The sequence below is a fragment of the Gorilla gorilla genome, chromosome 15, assembly GCF_029281585.2.
Source record: "Gorilla gorilla gorilla isolate KB3781 chromosome 15, NHGRI_mGorGor1-v2.1_pri, whole genome shotgun sequence".
Lineage (NCBI taxonomy): Eukaryota > Metazoa > Chordata > Mammalia > Primates > Hominidae > Gorilla > Gorilla gorilla.
In genome coordinates, this window is record NC_073239.2 from 81,532,485 (window position 1) to 81,555,635 (window position 23,151).

General features: G+C 45.0%; 1 long non-coding RNA gene across 1 annotated transcript; it reads right to left on the reverse strand.

Annotated features, from left to right (window-relative positions):
- Nucleotides 1-4,516: 4,516 nt before the first annotated feature.
- Nucleotides 4,517-20,107, reverse strand: LOC134757129 (uncharacterized). Its single transcript, XR_010130774.1, has 3 exons — nucleotides 20,031-20,107; nucleotides 6,522-6,647; nucleotides 4,517-4,633 (listed from the first exon to the last, which is right to left on the reverse strand). It is a non-coding gene; the product is annotated as an uncharacterized lncRNA (long non-coding RNA).
- Between the last annotated feature and the right edge of the window lie 3,044 nt (nucleotides 20,108-23,151).

Consider the following 23,151-nt stretch of genomic DNA (forward strand, 5'->3'; position numbering starts at 1 on the left):
AGATGAAGGAGCCCCATGAAGCCACTGGGGGAGGGCTCAGTGCAGAAGCTGCCATGACTACTCCCTACCCAACACACAGCCTTTGGCAGTTTCCGCTCCCCTCCATGGGATCTCTGTAGTGTCACCTATGCATTTAGAGCACCCTGAACCACCACACTGACCCCTAGGATGTGCTTCAGCTACATCCCCAAGCACATGGAAGATATGCACACAGCAATGGGGTGACCATTTGTGAGTTGTCAGACTTCAGCAGGGCGGGGCCAAACACCACCTGAAACTGCCTTGGTGCCAGGCTCTAAGCATTTCACCTATATTAACTCCTTTAACCCTCATAATGAGCCAACAAGGTAGGTACTATTATTTGTCCCATTTTATAATTGGGAAAACAAAGGCACAGAGAGGTGATGCACTTTGCTTGAGGTCACATAGCTAGGAAATGGTGGAGGAAGGCTTAAAGACAAGGCAGTCTAGTCCAGAGGTGGGGCTTCTAGCCACCATCCTATGCTGAAAGCATGATAAGGGGTAGAGAATCACAGTCTTTACTGTTTCTATGGGTGTAAATACCACTTCAAGTTGCCTTTTGAGGAGAGCTGGAGACCTATGTACAGCTCACTGAAAATCTAAAGACTATCTGCACACTCTTCCCAGAAAACACAAGGTTGCAAATGTAATTCTAGTGGGTTGTGGGTCCCCTGAAGACTATCTGTGGACCCTACAGGCCTGTGAACTTGAGGTTAATGGGTGTGAGATTTCCAGTGTGGCCTGGAGACAGGGGTGGGGGAGGGAAGTGCGTTTGCTGGAGAGTGCCAAGCAGGGGGCAGACTGGTTCTGAGGCCATGGCCAGGCCCAGCTGAGCGCAGATGATGTGCTAGCCAGGCTGGCCGTTGACTGCGTGCTGCCCAGCTCACTGCTTAGTTCTTTGGAGATGAAAGTGCTCGCCTCAAACTCTGAATCATCCCTTGCTATTTCTTTACATATTTTTGCAAGAAAGAAGTCTTTATTTGGAATGATTCACGAACATCTTATAAATCAAGAGATACACAAAACAGACTTCAAGGAGCTATAGAAACCTACAGAGACACAGAAGCTATAAAAACAAACTGTTTCCAAGGGCCCTGTGCTGTGGCAAAGCATGTCTCACATGCAGGGAAAAGAAAATTAAAATCAACCCTTTAAGAGATAGATTAGAAATCTAGTTAATATAATGCACAGCTATTTTCTTTTTTAATAAAGGGAGTCAAGGTAATACATACACAGGATTAAAAAGTAAGAAATTTGGCTGGGGGCGGTGGCTCAGGTCTGTAATCCCAGCACTTTGGGAGGCCAAGGCGGGTGGATCACCCGAGGTCAGGAGTTTGAGACCAGCCTGACCCACATGGAGAAACCCCATCTCTACTAAAAATACCAAAAATTAGCTGGGCGTGGTGGGCGCCTGTAATCCCAGCTATTTGGGAGGCTGAGGTAGGAGAATCGCTTGAACCCAGCGGGTGGAGGTTGTGGTGAGCCGAGATCATGCCATTGCACTCCAGCCTGGGCAATAAGAGTGAAACTCCGTCTCAAAAAAAAAGAAAAAGGTAAGAAATTTGGAAAGTCCAGCAATAAAATCCAACAGCTGCATCTCTCCCCAGCTGAAGTCCCAAACTCTAAACGTAACTACTTTTACTTTTTCTGCTTTTGCTGCTTCTGGGAGCTACCTCTTTACCTCTAAATAATATGCTTACCTTCTGTTGTTCTGCTCCGACAGACTAGGATTTAGATATGTCACCACCCTGTGACCCCACCATTTCTTTAGAGCTAAATTCCTATTTTTCACTCTATTGCATTGGTTAAGAATGTAACTTTGAAATGCAGTTGGCCCTCTGTACCTGTGTGTCCTGAATTCTTGGGCTCAATCAACCACAGATCAAAAGCATTTGAGAAAAAAAATGACATCTGTACTGAACATGTACAGACTTCTTGTCATTATCCCCTAAACAACAGAGTATAACAACTATTTATATAGCATTTACATTGTATTAGGTATCATAAGTAACCTAGAGATGATTTATATGGGAGGATTTATGATTTATAGTGGAGGATTGCATGGGTTATATGCAAATACTACACCATTTATATCAGGGACTTGAGTATCTGCAGATTTTGGTATCTGTGGAGGGTCCTGGAACCAATCCCCCATGGGTACCAAAGAACAATTGTATATATACTTAAGTCTCTATCTCTCACTCATTCCACTTTTGCGAATCTGTCTTGTTTCCCTACTGTACAGATGAGAAAAGGAGGTTTGGAAAGATCATCCCTTGCCCAAGGCCACACAGTTGGTAAATGGTAGAGCTGGATACAAGCCCACGTCAGCCCCTACCATCCCCAGACTACAACTACTGTGGTCCCCGAGACATTTTTGCCTGACACCTATCCCTGAAGGGGTCAGCTGCTATTTTTACACCTGTTACTATGCAGAAAGAGAAGTCTCCCCCAGGACTCAGCTCTGCTGTGGATACCACATTAGCAGGTGGAAGAGGGGGGTTTACAGAATGGATTGCAGAGGACAGCAGTTCAGTCCTGGAAGTCTTGGACCCATTTGAATTCTGTCATTCTCTTCTTGCCAGAAGCAGGATTAAGAGTTACTCCAGGTTATTTTAAACCAATAAAGGTTGTCAGGTGGCAGTCTGCTCAGAGGTTCCCTGTTCAGCACTGTCACTCAATAGTAGCAAAAGACAACAAAGGTGTGGAAGTGAGTAGCTCTTTGCCTAATGTCCTGCCCCAAGTCTGGAAAGACAGTAGAGGTCTCACTGGTGTCACCCTCACTGGGAGTCTCCCTCCTCTATGGAACGGTGGAAGACTGTTCTCATCACTCTTTGATAATTTAAATCCCAGATCAGACCTGGGTACAGCTGATAATAATTGTTTCTCAAGCTTTTTCAGTTGATCTACTAGTATATCTGAATACAGAGCCCAACCTGTAATCCCAGCACTTTGGGAGGCTGAGGTGGATGGATCACTTGAGCTCAGGAGTTTGAGACCAACCTGAGCAATGTGGCAAAACCCTGACTCCACTAAAAATACAAAAATTAACTGGGCATAGTGGCATGCACCTGTAGTCTCAGCTAATCAGGAGGCTGAGGCAGGAGGATCACCTGAACGTGGGAGGTCAAGGTTGCAGTGAGCTGTGATCCTGTCATTGCACTCCAGCCTGGGTGACAGAGTAAGACCTCATCTCAAAAAAGAATGCAGAACTCAAGGCCCATGGCAGCATCTATGTAGTGATGGGCTGGTACTTTTTTTTTTTTTTTTGAGACGGAGTCTTGCTCTTGTTGCCCAGACTAGAGTACAATGGCACAATCTCCGCTCACCGCAACCTCTGCCTCTTGGGTTCAAGCGATTCTACAGCCTTAGCCTCCCAAGTAGCTGGGATTACAGACATGTGCCACCACGCCTGGCTAATTTTGTATTTTTAGTAGAGATGGGGTTTCTCCATGTTGGTCAGGCTGGTCTCGAACTCCTGACCTCAGGTGATCCGCCCACCTTGGCCTCCCAAAGTGCTGGGATTACAGGCATGAGCCACTGCGCCCAGCCTATGCTGGTAAATTTTTAACAACTGGCTCTCCTTGAGGTGGGGGCTGATATGTAGCATTTACCAATTTCCATGGTGTAAATACTCCCACTATAGTTGATTTTGAGCTACCTGAATTTACTGAACATGAAATTGGGAAGAAACACACAGTAACAATTCATTACAAAGTATTTCCATCATACAAATGTAACAGATATAATAACCCAGAAAACATAATAGTAAAATATAGTAAAAGAATTAGAAAATGATGATTTTTGAGTATTCAATACTTTTTAAAAATTTTGGTCATATTTATAATTTGATCTTTAATAATGGCCGTGTTTAACTGGCTCACAAAATTCCTGAAAATTTAACAGCCACCTCTTGGGAGCTGGTACAAACCCACGTCAGCATGCCACTGCTCTTGTGGCCAGCTTAGGAATTTGCCACTGGAACTATGGCAACGAGTCAGGAAGCTGGTATCAATGAGAAGAAAGTGGCCAGTCTAGAAATCATAAAATGCCCAGGAGGATGGGTCTGGTCACACCGAGAGAGCAGGCCAGGATAGGCTATATCTCTGAGATTCGAATACAGCTGGAATTTTATTCAGTGCACTCAGATGTGCAAAAAAGGACAGGCTTCTTTGTGATTATTCTTATCTTCCTCTAAGGCTTCTATTTCCTCTGGTGGGGGCAGAGGACTTCACTTGTCTATGAAAGGTAACTCAGGAGAACTAATTTTCTTTCCATTTAGTACAGTCTCTTCCAGATGATCTCGGCCCCTCTTGAATAATGGTCTAGTCTTTCTAATCTCTCCCCACCCCCTTGCTTGTTTAGCAAAGCTGGTGCGATATTTGCTAACACTGCCGTAATAAAGTGCCACAGATGGAATGGTTTACACAATAGGAATTTATTGTCTCTCACTTCTGGAGGCTGGAAATCTGAGTTTAAGGTGTTGGCAGGGTTGGTCCCTTCTGAGGGAAGGATCTGTCCCAGGCCTTTGTCCTTGGCTTGTAGCTGGCTGTCTTCCTCCTGTGTCTCTTCACATGGTGTCCTTCCTGTGTGCATCTGTCTCTGACTTCCCCTTTTTATAAGGACACAAATTATGTTGGATCAGGGGCTCACCCTACTTCAATATGACCTCATCTTAACTAATTATATCTGCAACCACTCTGTTTCCACATAAGGTCACCTTCTGAGGCACTGGGGGTTAGGATTTCAACATAGGAATGGGGCTGGGCACAGTTCAGCCCATAGCAGATGGTATGCGGCTACAGAAGCATCAGGATGGGAAGGCATGTGCTCGTGTCCTTGTGGGGGTGGAGGCCCAGAGGCCGTCTGCCACATCCTTCCCTGTCTTCACTGTAGGGTGGCTGGGCCAGGCTGGGCCCCCACCATCCTATGCCTGCCACTGGCTTGCTCAAGTGAAGCTGGTCCCACCTGGCCCTTTTAGCCCCTACATCTGTGTTTCCTCTGGTCATTTGGTTTTTGCATTTTGTGGCCTCTCATTCTCCCCCAACCTTCTGCAATCCACTGGTTCTAAGGACTCAACCCCTTAGGGCTTTGGGCCCCCCAGCTGCCTCTACATTCACCTTGCAGGGCTCAGGGCTCTGTGAGGCTGTCCGGCAGCCCACCTTCAGCCTGGGGGGCCCACGTTGGACCCGGACCTTCCCTAAGACACTTGAGGAAAGAAAAAACAGCCCCACCGTTCTGGAGTTTCCTAAACTTACCCAACAGGAGCCTTCTAAACCTACCCAAGTGGGGAGTGGGACCTGCTCCCCTTCCCTGCCCCACACACACTATTTGCCTTCTACCTTCTCTCTCCCTCAGCTTCCCACACTGGAGATACAGTCTATTTTCCCCCAGATGAGTGGGTGCTTAAGTTATCTCTACCTAAGGCTCGTAGTAGAAGTCAATATAGAACTCCAAGCTATACTTTTGATCGTTAAAGTGAACTTTTTAGAATTTAGAAAAAAAATTCTCTACTCAAAACCAAGTCTTCCTTTCAAGAGTAGTGGCCTTAATTTTTTGATCATGCATTCCTAACAACAAAAAAAATTTAAGCACATACATAAATATATATTTAATATATTTGTGTATGCCATATATATTAATATATACTTGGTTATATATGTATATATGGTAACATGTATATCTGTATATGGTAGATATACATTTAACACTGTATTAATATATTACATGCGTTATAACACATACATCCCAAAATAGACATTTTAAAAGATAAGGTAAAAAATGAAAATAACAATTCTAATATTTGCTTTCTGTCCCCATTGTGCTGTCTTGGGCACACCCCACTTTAGAGACAATTTTTCACTACTATTGTCTTGCAAGGGATTAAAAAAAAATGAATTTGGCAACCAAAACTGAGCAGTGACCTGGTTGTTCCCAACAGTATCTCTCTTTCCCTGAAGCATAGAAACCTGTTGATTAAATGAGTGGAGAGCCACAGAGCATCATGATTTAAGTGGAAAGAAAAATATACCCATTCAATATATTCAAGAATATAAATTCCATTCCATGGAAACCAAATGCAATGGGCTGGCCCTGATTGCTAAGGCCTGAGAGCAAAACAGACTTTCTCAGGAAGGAGAGCAGGAAGGAAGAGCCACCAGGAGGTGCACAGGGAACAGGGCAAAGAGTACTGAGTTCTGTGTGTTGGGAATAAAAAAGGACATGCAGTCGGAATCAGGGCTTCACTGTGTTTCCCATGGGCTGAGCAAATCCCCCTTTTGAATAGCATATGGCATTGCTAGTCCACATGGAAGTCCCCATGTCTGAACACCAGTCCTGATTGTAGGTACAGTCATAGGACATCCTTGTACGTATAGCATTTCCCACATGGGAGCATTTGAGAACCCAGGAAGTCAGAGGAATTAACTATAATTCTGTCCTTGCATTTCAATAAAGACCTTGGACAAAGACTGGGGGATTTCCAGCAACTAGTCACTTACCTTAGATTTGTTATGTTGGTTATGTTGCAGGGTGGTCAAGTAGAAAAGCAGAAAGTTCTTGAATCCTGGCTACTGCTTGTAAGTTAGCTGACTTTGGGCAAGTTGACTGTGCTAAGCCTTGGTTTCCTGTCCATAAAATGGCCCAATACTAAATAATACAATCTATACATAGTGTCTATCATATCGCATGGCACACAGTAGGCATTTAGCAATCCCCATTAAAGTTAGCCAATAGGCAAAGGACAGACTTAATAAAAGTTTCCCCTCAAATTTCCTAGCATCTCCTACCTGCCTGATGCCTGCCCCTCCAACCAAATCTTGGAGGGGTTAAAGTGGTCTGTTTAAAAAAAAAAAACAAACTTGTTAGGAATGTTTGACTTTTTAATTAACTTTAAAATTAATACAATTTTTGCATAAGAAACGACAATCATTAGGAAAATTACCAATGAGTTTTTTTGTGTTTTGTTTTGAGATGGAGTCTCACTCTGTCACCCAGGCTGGAGTGCAATGGCACAACCTTGGCTCACTGCAACCTCCACCTCCCAGGTTCAAGTGATTCTCTACTTCAGCCTCCAGAATTGCTGGGATTACAGGCGCCCACCACTATGCCCGGCTAATTTTTGTATTTTTAGTAGAGACGGGGGTTTCACCATGTTGTCCAGGCTGGTCTCAAACTCTTGACCTCAAGCGATCCACCTGCCGCGGCCTCCCAAAGTTCTGGGATTACAGACCTGAGCCACCGTGCCCAGCACCAATGAGCTTCTTACCATGTTTATTTTGAACCATCTCCCCTCCACTTCCATAGTATTTGCATCTGGATGTGATGTGAACTCCCCAATCATGATACATTCACGTTTTTTATATGAAGCTCTTGAAAATCTGACCATCCTCAAAATCAAAAGGAGTGTATGAGGCCAGGTGTGGTGGCTCAGGCCTATAATCCCTGCACTTGGGGAGGCCAGGGTGGGAGATGGCTTGAGTCCAGGAGCCTGAGCAACATAGACCCTGTCTCCACAAAGAAACAAAAACAAAAAAAATTTTTTTTAACTTGAAAAGATGTGTGTCACCCATCCCCAAACCTGGGACTTCAGGCTGTACGGCAGATGGTAGAAGTACTTATGTGAAGGCTGTGGGTGGGAGGAGACACTTCTCACTGCTGCTTGCAGCTGAACCTGCAGTAGCTCCCTACTGGATGTGCAGGCATAAACCTGGCAAAGCCTCTATTGGGCCTGAAATGTCAGCAAACAGCCGCCACCTGTAGTTACTCGTGTGGGTACCAGCACTATCCTCAGATGGCCTCTCTCACGGTCTCCCTGGAGGTGTGCTGGGTTCCGGGGGAATCACAGCTGAGAATGGCTGAGCTGAGCCACTGGAGTCGGCTCACCAGATTTGCACAGAGCTGGCCTTCCAGGAAGTGGGGCAGCAAACTGGCAGGTGGGTGACGAGGGTGGCAGGACAGGCGGTTGAAGCTGGGGATTGGAAATAATCCTCCTGGAGGTGTTTCTGGAAGGACAGATCTGTGGTAAGCATCACAGTGAGGGGCTTGGGCAGCCGAGGGCAGCTGGTGACGCGCAGGGAAGGAGGTGCCTGCTCCTATTTCTACTAAAGCCTACTCTGTTTATTTTTACTAAAATGTTTTAAAAATAAAATGTATAAAAAGACGAAGTTTTGAAAATTACAACACAGGCATGGTCTTTCTGCCCCCACGTTTGTCTTCACGTCTCTAGGGCGCCCTGTTGGAGGCCCTCGTGGGCTCTGGCGGAGTGAGAAACACTGCCACCTGCTGGGCCTTTTGAGAATGTCAGTGAACTCCGCCCGCCAAACCCAGTTCCAAACCTTCCCCTCAGTTGCAGGTTCCGAGATCTGTGGCAGCCTTTGCCACTGGCCCCAGGAAGGAGTTACTCAGCTGACCAGAATATAGAGATAATCAGCTAGACCTTGTTTTTTACCTTGAAGAGAACTGGATTAAGTGAAAATTTCAATACTTGCCTCCTGAAATAATCTATTTTGTCCTACAATTTTATTGCCTCCATAGAAATGAATACAGCCAAATAGCACTAGATTAGATAAGCAGAACTGTCCTTTAATAGCTTCAGCCTTATCAGCTACGGGACATGGGGCAACCTTCAATTTAGTAGTTATATCTACCACACAGAATTATTTTAAGGATCCAAAAATCTTGGCATATAGTAAATGCTCAATAAATATTAATAGTAGCTCTTATTCTTATTTTTTGACACGGTCTCATTCTGTTGCCCAGGCTGGAGTGCAGTGGCACAATTATAGCTCACTGGAGTCTTGAATTCCCAGGCTCAATTAATCCTCCCACTTTAGCCTCTTGAGTAGCTGGGACTAAATCGTGCCTCGCTAATTTTTGTATTTTTTGTAAAAACGGGGTATCGCCATGTTGCCCAGGCTGGTCTCAAACTCCTGGGTTTAAGCTATCATCTGCCTTGCCCTCCCAAAGTGCTGGGATTACAGACATGAGCCATGGCACCTGGTTTTATTATTCTTAATTTGGTTCTAAAATACTATATAATCTAAGAAGATGGTAATATTAACCCATTATTAACCTAATATTTGGTTAGGGAGTGTATTTTAGATAAGCCTCTTTGTTCTCTTTGGCTGGGGTTCGGTCCTAAGTGAGGCATAGATCATGGGAATATTCTATGATGATGGAAATGGGCTATGCCAGCCCTACCCACTCTGTTATGCAGGGTCATCCTGCTCTACCATTCTCATTTTCTCGAAAAACAAAAAAAGAAACCAAAAAAGCACACACACATTGCAACATACACCAAGAACTCTGACCAGAATGTGCTGACCAGAAAAACTACAGCTGACACATGGAGGGGAGGAGATAAAGGCCGTGAGGATTTCTTTTTTCTTGAACCCCGGAAGGCCAATGTGTCTGGACACGTTTACTTCTGGCCTTAGACTTTTAATGTAAGCCACTAATTAAAGTTCAGATGTGATTCACCAGCACATTAAAACAAAACAAAACAAAAACCCCTAATATATTGAAACAAGTGAGAGGAGGGTGGATGATAAGAAATTACTTAACGGGCATGATATACATTATTCTGGTGATGAATGCATTGAAGCCCAGACTTCACCACTAACAAGATACCCATGTAAGAAAATTGCATTTGTCACAGCCATAAAAAAGAACGAAGTCATTTCCTTTGCAGCAACATGGCTGCAGCTGGAGGCCATTATCCTAACGCATAGGAATTAATGCAGGAAGAGAAGAGCAAATACTGCATGTTCTCACTTATAAATGGGAGCTAAACATTCCATTCTCATGGACATAGAGATGGCAAAAATAGACACTGGGAGCTGGGTGCGGTGGCTCGTGCCTGTAATCCCGGCATTTTGGGAGACTGAGGCAGGCAGATCACCTGAGGTCAGGAGTTCAAGACCACCCTGGCCAACATGGTGAAACCCCATCTCTACAAAAATTAGCCGCGCATGATGGCGGGTGCCTGTAATCCCAGCTACTTGGGAGGCTGAGGCAGGAGAATAGCTTGAACCCAGGAGGCGGAGGTTGCAGTGAGCCGAGATCATGCCATTGCACTCCAGCCTAGGCGACAGAGCAAGATTCCGTCTCAAAAAAAAAAACAAAAAAAACCCCCAATCCAAAAAAAGAAAAAAAAATAGACACTGCAGACTGCTAGTGTGGGAGGGAGGGAGAAGGGCAAGGGTTGAGAAACTAACTATTGGGTACTATGCTCACTGCCTGGGTGACAGGATCGATCATATCCCCAACCTGAGCATCATGCAATGTGCCTGGGGAACAAACCTGCACATGTACCCCCTGCATCTAAAATAAAACTTGAAATTATTTTTTAAAAGAGAAAAGAAAATTGCATTTGTGCCCCTTAAATTTATGCAAATAAAAAAGAAACATATTGAAACAAAGCAAAACAAAAATTAGAGAGGCCATCTAACGGCAAAGCCCTGTGTGCTGGGGAGTGCAGGGGGTGGGGGAATGGAGGAGAAGATGTTACAGGAAAGGGGTCCCCATCTAGACTCCAAGAGAGGGTTCTTGGATCTCATGCAAGAAAGAATTCAGGGCAAGCCCACAGTGCAAAGCAAAAACAAATTTATTAAGAAAGTAAAGGAATAAAAAGATGACTACTCCATAGACAGAGCAGCCCCGAGGGCTGCTGGTTGCCCATTTTTATAGTTATTTCTTGATGATATGCTAAACAAGGGGTGGATTATTCATGCCTCCCCTTTTTAGACCATATACGGTAACTTCCTGACGTTGCCATGGCATTTGTAAACTGTCATGGCACTAATGAGAGTGTAGCAGTGAGGATGACCAGAGGTCACTCTCGTGGCTATCTTGGTTTTGGTGTGTTTTGGCCAGCTTTTTTACTGCAACCTGTTTTATCAGCAAAGTCTCTATGACCTGTATTTTGTGCCGCCCTTTTACCTTATCCTGTCATTTAGAATGTCTTAACCGTCTGGGAATGCAGCCCAGTAGGTTTCAGCCTCATTTTACCCAGCTCCTGTTCAGAGTTGCTCTGGTTCACAGGCCTCTGACAGGACCACAATAGGAAACTCACTTAGCTAAACATCTGCCAAGACAGTGAGAGACAAAAGAGGAGGGGAGGGAGAGGGAAGGTAAGAGAAAGTGAGAACAAGGTTCTGTAGAGCCAGGAAACCACCCCCTGAGCAGCTCCCTTTCTCTGCAAGACTTGCAATGGAGGGCATGAAGCATAACCAGATGCAGCTCCTCTGTGAGGAGACTCAGGGCCTAGGACTGTTCCTTGGCATTCACACTGTTGCAGGATTGTACCTGAGCCTCAGCCCTTGATAGTTTTGATCAGATACCCTCCTGGCCTGATGTGAAACCAGGCAGCACTCCATTCATACACAAGTTTCCTCTTTGTTCACAGAGGTGCAATCTACACAAAACGTGCAGTGAAAACGTGCACGTGTTTTTAGGGGGAGACTTTGTGTTGGCATATCCCAACTTAGGAATCCATTGAACTGAGCATTGCAGGTATGTACTCATATAAATTATGTCCTGTGAAAAACAGGAAAGAAGAGCACATCTGATCACTGTAAAAGCAGTTAATTCGGGCCAGGCACGGTGGCTCACGCCTGTAATCCCAGCACTTTGGGAGGCCGAGGCGGGCGGCTCACGGCTCATAGAGTCAGGAGTTTGAGACCAGCTTGGCCAATATAGTGAACCCCCGTCTCTACTAAAAATACAAAAATTAGCCGGGCACGGTGGCATGCGCCTGTGGTCCCAGCTACTCGGGAGGCTGAGGCAGAAGAATCGCCTGAACCCGGGAGGTTGAGGTTGCAGTGAGCCAAGATTGCGCCACTGCACTCCAGCTTGGGCAACAGAGACTTTGTCTCAAGGAAAAAAAAAAAAAAAAGCAGTTAATTCTTAATTTTTTTTTTTTAAACAGGGTCTCACGGCAACCTCTGCCTCCTGGGTTCAAGTGATTCTTGTGCCTCAGCCTCCCAAGTAGCTTGGACTACAGGTGCCCGCCACCATGCCTGGCTAATTTTTGTATTTTTTGCTAGAGACAAGGTTTCACCATGTTGGCCAGGCTGGTCTCAAACTCCTGACCTCAAGTGATTTGTCCACCTTGTCCTCCTAAAGTGCTGGGATTACAGGCATAAACCACTGCACCCAGCTGTAAAAGCAGTTAATTCTATCTTGTAGTCTCATGAATGGGCATTGTTGACAGACGAAAGACCACCCTCAAATTCAACCAATCATAACTCAGCAATGCCCAATACCTGTCATTGGGGTTTACTGACTGAACCATGGGCTTAGCTGCTTTGTTATAAGCAAATTAGATGAATTGAAAGAGTTGAATCATTTGTGCTTGTTAACAGCAATTAAACAAAACAAGAGATTGCAGTAAGAGAAAAAATTTGAACCAGGTCATTCACAAGGTAAAGAAGCCAGCTTTGGCAGGTTATAGCTTGTTTATGTGTGACTTCAGCCTTAGGTAGCTGTAATATAATCAAGGGATAGAGTAGGGTCGGGAGTATAGCCTGCAAGTTCTTTAGGAAGTGTGTGACATGCATTTTATTTCAATGCTAATCTAAAATCATAGCAACGTGAGCATAATTTGGTTCATTTTTATGTCCACTCTGAATTTATGACAGAGTTCTACCATGTGACTTCAAAGTGATGCTTTGCATATATGTTTATGATTACCTTGGGGCCATATGATTATCCAAAGTGACAAACTTTAAATTTTCCAAAATAGACTTTTTTTTGAGACAGAGTCTTGCTCTCCTGCCCAGGCTGGAGTGCAGTGGCACAATCTTGGCTCACACAACCTCCACCTCCCGGGTTCAAGTGATTCTCCTGCCTCAGCCTCCCGAGTAGCTGGGACTACAGGCGTGCACCACGATGTCTGGCTAATTTTTGTATTTTTAGTAGAGATGTGGTTTTGCTATGTTGGCCAGGCTGGTCTCGAACTCCTGACCTCATGATCTGCCTGCCTCAGCCTTCCAAAGTGCTGGGATTACAGGCGTGAGCCACCATGCCTGGGCTTTTTTTTTTTTTTTTTTTTTGGAGACAGGCTCTCACTCTCTCACCCAGACTGGAGTGCAGTGGTGCGATCTCGGCTCACTGTAGCCTCAAACTCCTGGGCTCAGGGGATTCTCCTTTCTTGGCCTCCGAAATAGCTGAGACTACAGGCACACACCACCACACCTGGCTAATTTTTAATTTTTATTTTGTAGAGTTGGGATCTCTCTATGTTGCCCAGGCTGATCTCAAACTCCTGGGTTCAAGTGATCCTCCCACCTTGACCTCCCAAATTGCTAGGATTACAGGCGTGAGTCACCATGCCTGGCTGACTTCATTTTTTAGAGCAGTTTTACATTCACAGTAAAATTGAGCAGAAGGTACATAGTGCACATATGCCTCCTCCCACGACGTGCAAAGCCTCCACCACCACCCACATCCCACACCAGAGAGGTACTTTTGTTATAATCAATGAACCTATCACACATCACTACCACCCAAAGTCCATTGTTTACATCTGGATTCACTCTTGCTGTTATACATTCTACGGGTTTTAGCAAATGTATAATGACATGTGTCCACCATTATAGTATCATATGGAGTAGTTTCACTGCCCTAAAAATCCTCTGTGCTCTGCCTATTCATCCTTCTCCATCCCTTAGCTCCTGGCAACCACTGATCTTTTTATTGTCTCCATAGTTTTGCCTTTTTCAGAGTATCATATAATTGGAGTCATACAGTATATAGCATTCTCAGATTGGCTTCTTTTGATTAGTAATATGCACTTAAGTTTCCTCCATGTCTTCATGGCTTGATAGATCATTTCTTCTTAGTGCTGAATCATATTCCATCAAATGGATGTACCACAGTTTATAAGAGTTTAACTTTTAATGCAATCTTTTTCAAATTAAAGTATTCTAAAGGACTCGTCAAGTTATAAATTGGCTGAACACTTGGTTTAAGTTCCTGGGGAGCTTTATAAAGCTTTATAACTCCTTGCAGCATAATGAGGTCACAGGGTAAACCCATGGATGTTCAGATCTCAACATAGAGTGTAGAAGCATCTTCTATGTTCACTGAAATTCCTTTCCTTTTCTTCCTAGGTACTCAGGTAGGCTCACTGTCCCAGCCTCCCTTGCATTTAGATGTAGCCAGTTCATTCTGGCTAATGAACTGTGAGTGGGAGTGGTCAAAATGGTTAAGAAATTAATGTGTCAAGATAACCAGACAAGTCAGTATAGAAAAGTCAATTGTATGTCTTTGGAAAGTGAAATTGCAAAAACAGTTCCCTTGTCAATAACATCAAAAAACACTAGCTAGGAATAAACAACAAAAGATGTGTAAGACTTCTATACCAAAAACTACAAAAAAAGAGGCATATACTACTATGTCCATGGATTGAAAGAATATTATAAAGCTGTTAACTTCCCCAAATTTATTTATAGATTCAATTCAATTCCAATCAAAATCCCAGCAGACTTATATGTGTACATGTAAAAACTGATAAGCAAATTTTGAAATGCAAAGTGCTAAGCACAGCAAAGACAATCCTGAGGAAGAACAAAGATAGAAGATATAAAGCACTGATTTTTAAGCTACCATAACTAAAAGTGCATGATAGCAGAGAGAGCATAAACAAATAGACCAATATAATAAAATAGAGTCCCCAAATGGACCCACACATAAGCAGTCACCTAATTTGCAACAAAGTTCCCATTGCAGTGAAGTGGGAGGAAGAATGGTGTTATTCAACCAGGAAAAAACAAACCTTGATCTCTACATCATATCAAACGCAAAAATAAATTACAGATAAATCATAGACCTACATGTGAAAGGCAAAATTATAAAGCTTCTAAAAGATAACATAGAATATCTTCATGACCTTGAGGTAGAAAAAGATTTCTTGAATGGTTCACAAAAAAATACTAACCATAAAAGAAAAGATTGATATTTCATAATTTTGTTAACGTTCAAAACTTCTGTTTATCAAGAATACCATGTAGAGAGTGAAAAGGAAAGCTCCAGAGTATGAGAGTATATCTGCAATGCATATACTTGACAAAGAATTCATATCCAGAATATATAAATAACTTCTTCAAACCAATAAGAAAAGAACAGACTTCCCAATAGAAAAGTAGGCCAAAGCCTTGGACAGGAAATTCCCAAAACAGAATATCAAAATGGCTAATGAACCTATTAAAACAGTCCTCAATAACATTAGTCATTAGGAAAACGCAAGTTAAAACCACAAGGAGACCTCACTGCAGCCATACCAGCATAGCTAAATGAAAAAGAGACAATACCAAGTGTCAGCAAGGAGGTGGAGCAACTGGAAGTCTCATGCAATGCTGACGGGCATGTGGATTTGTCTAATCACTTTGGAAAACTATTTGCCAACATATACCAAATCTTTGCATATGTATGCCCTATGACCCAGGAATTCTACTTCTAGGTACATGCCCAACAGAAATGTACACATATGTGCACCAAAAGACACATTCATAATAGCTTTATTGATAATAGCTTAAAACGGAAAACAACCTAATGCCCATTAGTAGTAGAATGAATGAATAAATCATGGTATGTTCATGCAATGGAATATTATACAGCAATGAAAGAGAATGAACTGTTGCTTCACGTCACAGTATGGATGAATCTCCCAAAGTGTTTTACGAAAGAAATGAGTGTACCTTCCTCATGCTGTCTTTCTTCATCTGCCAACTAAACGGCCAAGACTCCAAGGACCTAGAAGAGGATGGAGCCACAAAGTAGAGAGAGCTTGGGGGACCCTGAATGACTATGTGGGAGGCTTACCTGGCCAGGAACAGTCACCTTGTATTGTGACGAGTGAAAATAACTTTTATTGTGTTAATCGACTGAGAATTGGGATCATCTGTTACAGCAGCCAGCATTCATTCTCCTAGGTGGTAAATAGGGCAAAACACATTATGTGATAACAGATGGTACCATCAGAATGTGCTGGAGAAGCTCATGAGAAGAGAGCCTACCAGGAGCTGGCATGGTCAGGAAAGGTCTCTTACCTTCAACAAGAGCTAGAACTCAGATGGAACGCTGAGCTTAGATAAGTGACTAGAGAGAGCAAGATCCTACTGTCAGAGGCATGCGAACGAGAACAACTCCATCTTGAATAGGGGCTGGGTAAAATAAGGCTGAAACCTACTAGGCTGCATTCCCAGAAGGTTAGGCATTCTAAGTCACAGGATGAGATAGGAGGTTGGCACAAGACACAGGTCATGAAGACCTTGCTGATAAAACAGGTTGCAGTAAAGAAGCCGGCTAAGTCTCACCAGAACCAAGATGGCCATGAGACTGGCCTCTGGTCATCCTCACTGCTACACTCCCACCAGCACCGTGATGGTTTACAAATGCCATGGCAATGACAGGAAGTTATCCTATATGGTCTAAAAAGGGAGGTGTGAATAATCCACCCCTTGTTTAGCATGTAATCAAGAAATAAACACAAAAAATGGGCAACCAGCAGCCCTCGGGGCTGCTCTGTCCATGAAGTAGCCATTCTTTTGTTCCTTTACTTTCCTAATAAACTTGCTTCACTTTACTCTATGGACTTGCCCTGAATTCTTTCTTGTGTGAGATCCAAGAACCCTCTCTTGGGGTCTGGATTGGGTCCCCTTTCCTGTACCACTGCCAGGCGGGGGCAGAGGCACATGCTAAGGACAGGTAGAGAGCACCCAGTTCCTGCACGGGGAAGACAGGGTAGGGCCAGCTTTTGCAGAGGCCCCGTCATGCCCTGAAGGATCTTGGAAAAGAAGGGTTAAAGGCTGTTCTTTCCTTAGTAGAGCTGCCACCCACAATTTGAAATGACATATGTGCTCCGCCTACGCATTCAGGGCAGTTTCATGGGAGATGTGCGTAATTCCTTTAACCTGACAACATGCCCTAGTGTCTCCTCTTTATTTTATAATGATCTACTTTTAAGAGAATTTATGGAGTCTGATGAATAGCTTCACATTTTTTCCTTTGAACTCCCAGATGCTGACCATATTCCAAATTCCAGTTGAAGTTCCCAGCCCTTCACCAGAGCCGTCTGGTAAATTTCTAATACTCCCCAGGACATTCCTGTTTCCTGCTGAGAAAGAAGAAAACAACAGTGCTTCCCTGAGGGCGGTTTGCTTCAGCCCCCAGGACTGGAAACTCCATTTTAGGAAAAGTGTTTACAAGGGTATAAAACTCGGAGAGGAACCGGCCTGGGAGTCTCTTGGGAAACCATCTGCGACCCCATCCTAAGGATTTGCTGCAGAATTCTTTGGCATTCCTCAGCAGTGGGGCTGCCTAGGACATTCACTCTGATTTTGAAAATACATTGAAGTGAAAGTGTGTGTGCCAGTGGGCATCTGAAACAGCCCTGAGAAAATGACAGGCAAAGGTAAAAGAAGTGGGGGAGATAAAGAGAGAAGGAGGGAGGTGAAAGGCCTCTCTTTTTCTGCAAAAAGATCTCTTCCATGCATTTGAATATTTTTTATGTATGGAAATATTCAAACATACAAAAATAGAGAAGATAGTGAAATGAACTACCATGTATTAAGTCATCCGGCTTCAACAAATATCGACATTTTGTACAACTTTTTCACCTATCTGCCCCCTCCTTTTTTTTTGCGGTAGAGCTGGGATTGGTAAATGACAAGCCCATGGGCCAAATCCAGCCTGCCTCCTGTTCTTGTAAATAAAGTTTTATTGCAACACGGCCATGCCATTCACTTATGTATTGTCCATAGCTGCTTTCGCAACACAACAGCAAGGCTGAGCAGTCATGACAGAGACCATATGGCCCTCAAAAGCTAAAATATTTGCTATCTGGTCCTTTACAGAAAAAGTTTGCTGGCCCCTACACTAGAGTCATTGCTGGGACCATAGGTGTGCACCACCACACCTGGCTAATTTTTATTATTATTAGTAGTAGTAGTAGAGTCAGAGTCTTGCTATATTCCTGAGGCTGGTCTTCAATTCCTGGGCTCAAGCGATCCTCCCACCTCAGCCTCCCAAAGTGCCATGATTATGGGTGTGAGCCACTGCACTAGGCTTAGAGTCCTAAAGCAAATACTAGACATCATATTATTTCATCTGGCTTCAAGTTTCCATCTCTAGCAGGTAAGAACTTTATAACTACCATACCAATAATGAAATGACCATGCCTAACAAAGTTAGTAATTCCATCACCTCATCTCATCTCATTTATAATCTGTGTTGCAAATTACCCTAATACCTTGTGTGTGTGTTTTTTTTTATATAGAAACAGGGTCTTGCTATGTTGCCCAGGTTAGTCTTGAACTCCTGGGCTGAAGTGGTCCTCTCGTCTCGGTCTCCCAAAGTGCTGGGATTACAGGCGTGAGCCACCACGCCCAGCGCCCCCCAATATCTTTAAAAATATCTTTTTACAGTTTTTTTTTTTTACATCCTGATCTAAATAAAGTTCTCACATTGCATTTGGTGGATATATCTCTTAAGTATTTCTTAATCCATTGTCATTTCTCCCTTACCCCCTTGCCTTCTTTCAATTACATTTATGTGTTAAAGAAACCAGGTCGTTTGTCCTCTGCAATCCCCACATGCTGGATATGGCTGGTTGAATCCTCACTGCATCATTTATCTCAACTGCAGTGCTTTTTTTTTTTTTTTTTTTTTTTTGAGACGGAGTCTTGCTCTGTCGCCCAGGCTGGAGTGTAGTGGTGCTATCTCCACTCACTGCAAGCTCTGCCTCCTGGGTTCACACCATTCTCCTGCCTCAGCCTCCCAAGTAGCTGGGACTACAGGCACCTGCCAACACACCCGGCTAAGTTTTTTTGTATTTTTAGTAGAGACAGTGTTTTACTGTGTTAGCCAGGATGGTCTCGATCTCCTGACCTCGTGATCTGCTCGCCTCGGCCTCCCAAAGTGCTGGGATTACAGGTGTGAGCCACCGTGCCCGGCCAACTGCAGTGCATTTTTAAGTGTCTGGGCCACATGAGGTGAAGTGGGAAAGGCCCCACTGCCCTTTCCAAGGGAGATGGGTGGAAAGATGTAGAATGAGAAGTCAGTCGAATCAGACTGAGCATTGCCCCTCCAGGATGTGGAGGAGAGTATCAATTATAGTGACTTCTAAGGCTCGTGTAATGTAAACTGGTCCAGAAAGAATAAAATGTTATTTAACCTAACAAATGTCAGAGCTTATGGTACACAAGGAGTGAGAATAAAATCATATTAACATGAGGAACATCAATAGAATAATACAGGTGAGACACATACCATCTACAACACTACACTATTTATATAAATTACAAGTACAAACAAAAAACCTCTATCTACTTGACAAGGACCTGCAGCAAACCCCAGAGTGGGTGCCTTTGGAAGGAGGCAGGGTTGGGAGAGACGATTGATGAGCAAAGGAAAAGACCAAGCAGAAGAGGAGGCAGGCGGGGCACGGTGGCTTATGCCTGTAATCCCAGCACTTTGGGAGGCTGAGGCGAGTGGATCACCTGAGGTCAGGAGTTCGAGACCAGCCTGGCCAACATGGCGAAACCCCAGCTCTATTAAAAATACAAAAAATTAGGCGGGCATGGTGGTGCATGCCTGTAATCCCAGCACTTTGGGAGGCCAAGGTGGGCAGATCACCTGAGATCCGGAGTTTAACACTAGCCTGGCCAACATGGCAAAACCCCGTCTCTACTAAACAAAATACAAAAATTAGCTGGGCATGTTTGTGGGCACCTGTAATCTCAGTTACTCAGAAGGCTGAGGCAGGAGAATCGTTTGAACCTGGGAGGTGGAGGTTGCAGTAAGCCAAGATCCTGCCACTCCACTCCAGCCTGGGCGACAGAGTGAGACTCTGTCTCGAAAAAAAAAAAAATCAGAAGAGGAGGTAGCAATGACCCTTGATGGAAATTCCCTTGAACTGGAGAGAATGATTAACTCAACTCTGCACCAAACAAACAAGCCAACAAGCATTGAGACTGGTCAGTGCTTATCTTGGAATGGTTTGTCACCTTTTTGGGAAAAGCGGTGAACACATCTGTCGCTCCTCTGGCTGGTGAGAAGACTGAACTCCATAGTGATCCCCAACCATACAGTCACCTCGCACTGCAGCATCGCAATGGCTCAGCACAGGGGCCTCCACTGGCAGAAGAAAGAATCCCACAAGAGACCTCCTGCTGTAGCCAAGGAGGGGCTAAGGAACCCTGGACCAGGGGATAGGGAAAAGTCAGTTGCTTGGAAAGAGGAAAACTTGGAGTACAGAAGAGAAGTTAAAAGAGAAAGACAGAAAGCAGCCTACAGCCCCACCACCTTATTCTGAAGGCCCAGGATTGCAGTTCTTATGGGTTGAATTGTTTCTTCCACAGAGGATAGGCTGGAATCCTCACCACCAGCACTTCATGATGTGACCCTATCTGGAGACAGGGTCTTTTTGTATTGTTTGTTTTTGGAGACAGGGTTAAACAAGTTAAAATGAGATCGTTAGTGTGAACTCTGACTATGGCTGGTGTCCTTCTAAGAAGGGGAAATTGGCCGGGTGTGGTGGCTCACACCTATAATCCCAGCACTTTGGGAGGCAGAGGTGGGCGGATCACTTGAGGTCAGGAGTTCAAGACCAGACTGACCAATATGGTGAAACCCTCTCTTTAGTAAAAATACAAAAATTAGCTGGGCATGGTGGTGGGCACCTGTAATCCCAGCTACTCACGAGGCTTAGGCAGGAGAATCACTTGAACCCGGGAGGCAGAGGTTGCAGTGAGCCCAGATTGTGCCATTGCACTCCAGCCTGGGCGACAAGAGTGAAACTGTATCAAAAAAAAAAAAAAAGGGTGGGGTGGTGGGGGAATTTGCACACAGAGACATGTCCACAGGAGAACACCGCGTGCAGATGGGAGTGATGTTGCCACACACCAAGGAACTAGAGCCAAGGAAAAGAGGCTTGGAACAGATCCCTCCCGAGCACCTTCCGAGTGAGTGAGCATGGCCCCGCTGGGACCTTGAGTGTGGACTTCCTGTCTCTAGAACTGTGAGACAGTAAATGTCTGTTGTAAGCCACCCAGTTTGTGGTACTTTGTTATTGCAGCCCTGGGCAGCTTGTGCAGCAGCTCTCTCCCCTTATGTTGCTTTTGAGGCGATGACAGCGTTGTGTAGTTGAAACTCCTGCTCCTCCCACGGCACCGGATCTTCGAAGAACCACCTGGCCATCCACAAAGGATGGCTGACATCACCTTAGCCCCCTGGGGAGGATGGCAAGGCAGGTTCACAGAGAAAACCCCGTCAGGCATCCTAAAGGGACACTGGTGAAATGTCACAGCCCCTGTGTCATCAGGGGTGGTGGCAGCACAGGACTGATAGTTTGCGGTCAGCAGAGAAGATGTCCCTGGTCAGGAAAGAGCAATTCTCTGCTCACCTCAAAGGGACAAGGGATGAGGTGGGAAGGGGGAGGCTGCCACACCTGCGTTACGTGAAATGATAACACCTGGGCTCCAGAGCGCCCCGACCTAAAATGACCACAGCTGATTGAGAAAGCTGAGGACTGGGCGCATGCTTTTTTAGTTCATTCTGTGGGAGCAACTTTTGGGGAACTGGAACAGATCGGGGGTGAATCAGGGGAAGGCAACTCTGGGGGAAACGTTCAGGGGAATTTAGAAGAAGGATGATAATGTAGGTGCAGAAGTCACTGCAGCCCGCCCCTTGAACTCGTCTCAGGAAGGTGTGCACTGGACGAGTCAAAGAAGGTGCTGCACTTGAGCCTGAGTCTGGGTGCAGCAAGCTCCGCAGAGGCAGCGACTGTGTCCTTGAATGGTTGGGATTGCTGGGGCCACTGCTGCCTAAGCAGGTCTGGAAATGGGGGTACAGCAAAAAGCTGTTTTATTGGGGTGTGTGTTTTGAGACAGGATCTTGCTCTGTTGCCCAGGCTGGAGTGCAGTGCCATGATCATAGCTCACTGCAGCCTTGAACTCCTGGGCTCAGGTGATCCTCCTGCCTCAGCCTCCCAAGTAGCTGGGACTACAGTTGCACCACCACACCCAGCTAATTTTTTTATTTTTATTTTTATTTTTGTAGAGATGGGGGTCTCATTATGTTGCCCAGTCTGGTCTCCAACTCCTGGCCTCTGGTCTCCAACTCCTGGCCTCAAGCAATCCTCCCACCTTGGCCTCCGAAGTGTTGGAATTACAGGCATGAGCCACTGCTCCTAGCGTGAAAGCTGTTGTTTTTATCCACCAGCTTCTCCCCCTCCCTTGCTACCTACCCACATTTGAGGGTTAGTGCAGGCCTCCTTCCCTTGGGGAAGGTGATCCTGATGAGGCTGCCAATCACAGTTCCCTTTCTTCCCCCTCACTTCAGCCCAAGAGGCAGGCATGAGACCCAAGCCTAGCCAATCAGAGCTCTTTATTGGGAGTTACGTCTTCTAAAGCAAGAAGTCCTCTCCCTCCTTAGGATGGCCAAACTGACATGATGTGAGCCTAGAGCTGCCTGTAGCCATGTTGAGCCTAGCCCAGTCACAAATTCTGGGTCACAAAGGTTAGTGAGAATCCTGATGACAACATATAAATATTTTGATTCTGTCCCTGCCCAACCTGTGGACACATGTCTGAGACCTAAGGAGAGAGATGGCTGTGAGTAAAAAGTGAGATCTCAGTAAAATCTCTACAGACCTCCAGGGCAAGGGCAGTGCATTGGAGAGGAGAGAAGCATCTTGCTACCACTTCATCATAGAGCAGCTCCAGCTTTGGTCCAGTGAGTTCTGGAGGGGGAATAGCTGGAAAGTGGGCCATGGCCCATGGGAGACTTTGGTGCTTGGCAGGGGCACAAGTTCCAGTGGCAACACCATCTCCTGGCAGGAGACGGTGGTATCTTGAAAACCATAGGAAGTACTGGGTGAGAGAGCAAAACAGCACTCAGGGAGAACAGTCTTGTACACACACACACACACACACATACACGTGAGACTGGTCCCTCTTCTCATGATTCACAAACATACTTCTTATTTTTCTATGGGGGTGGGATGTATGGGATGGTTGATTAACAGAAGATTGCAGGTATAGGTCCGGCTTCAGCAGATAAGGCAAAAGCCAGTGAAATCTGAGTTTTGGGGTTTTGTATGAGACAGGGTCTCACTCTGTCACCCAG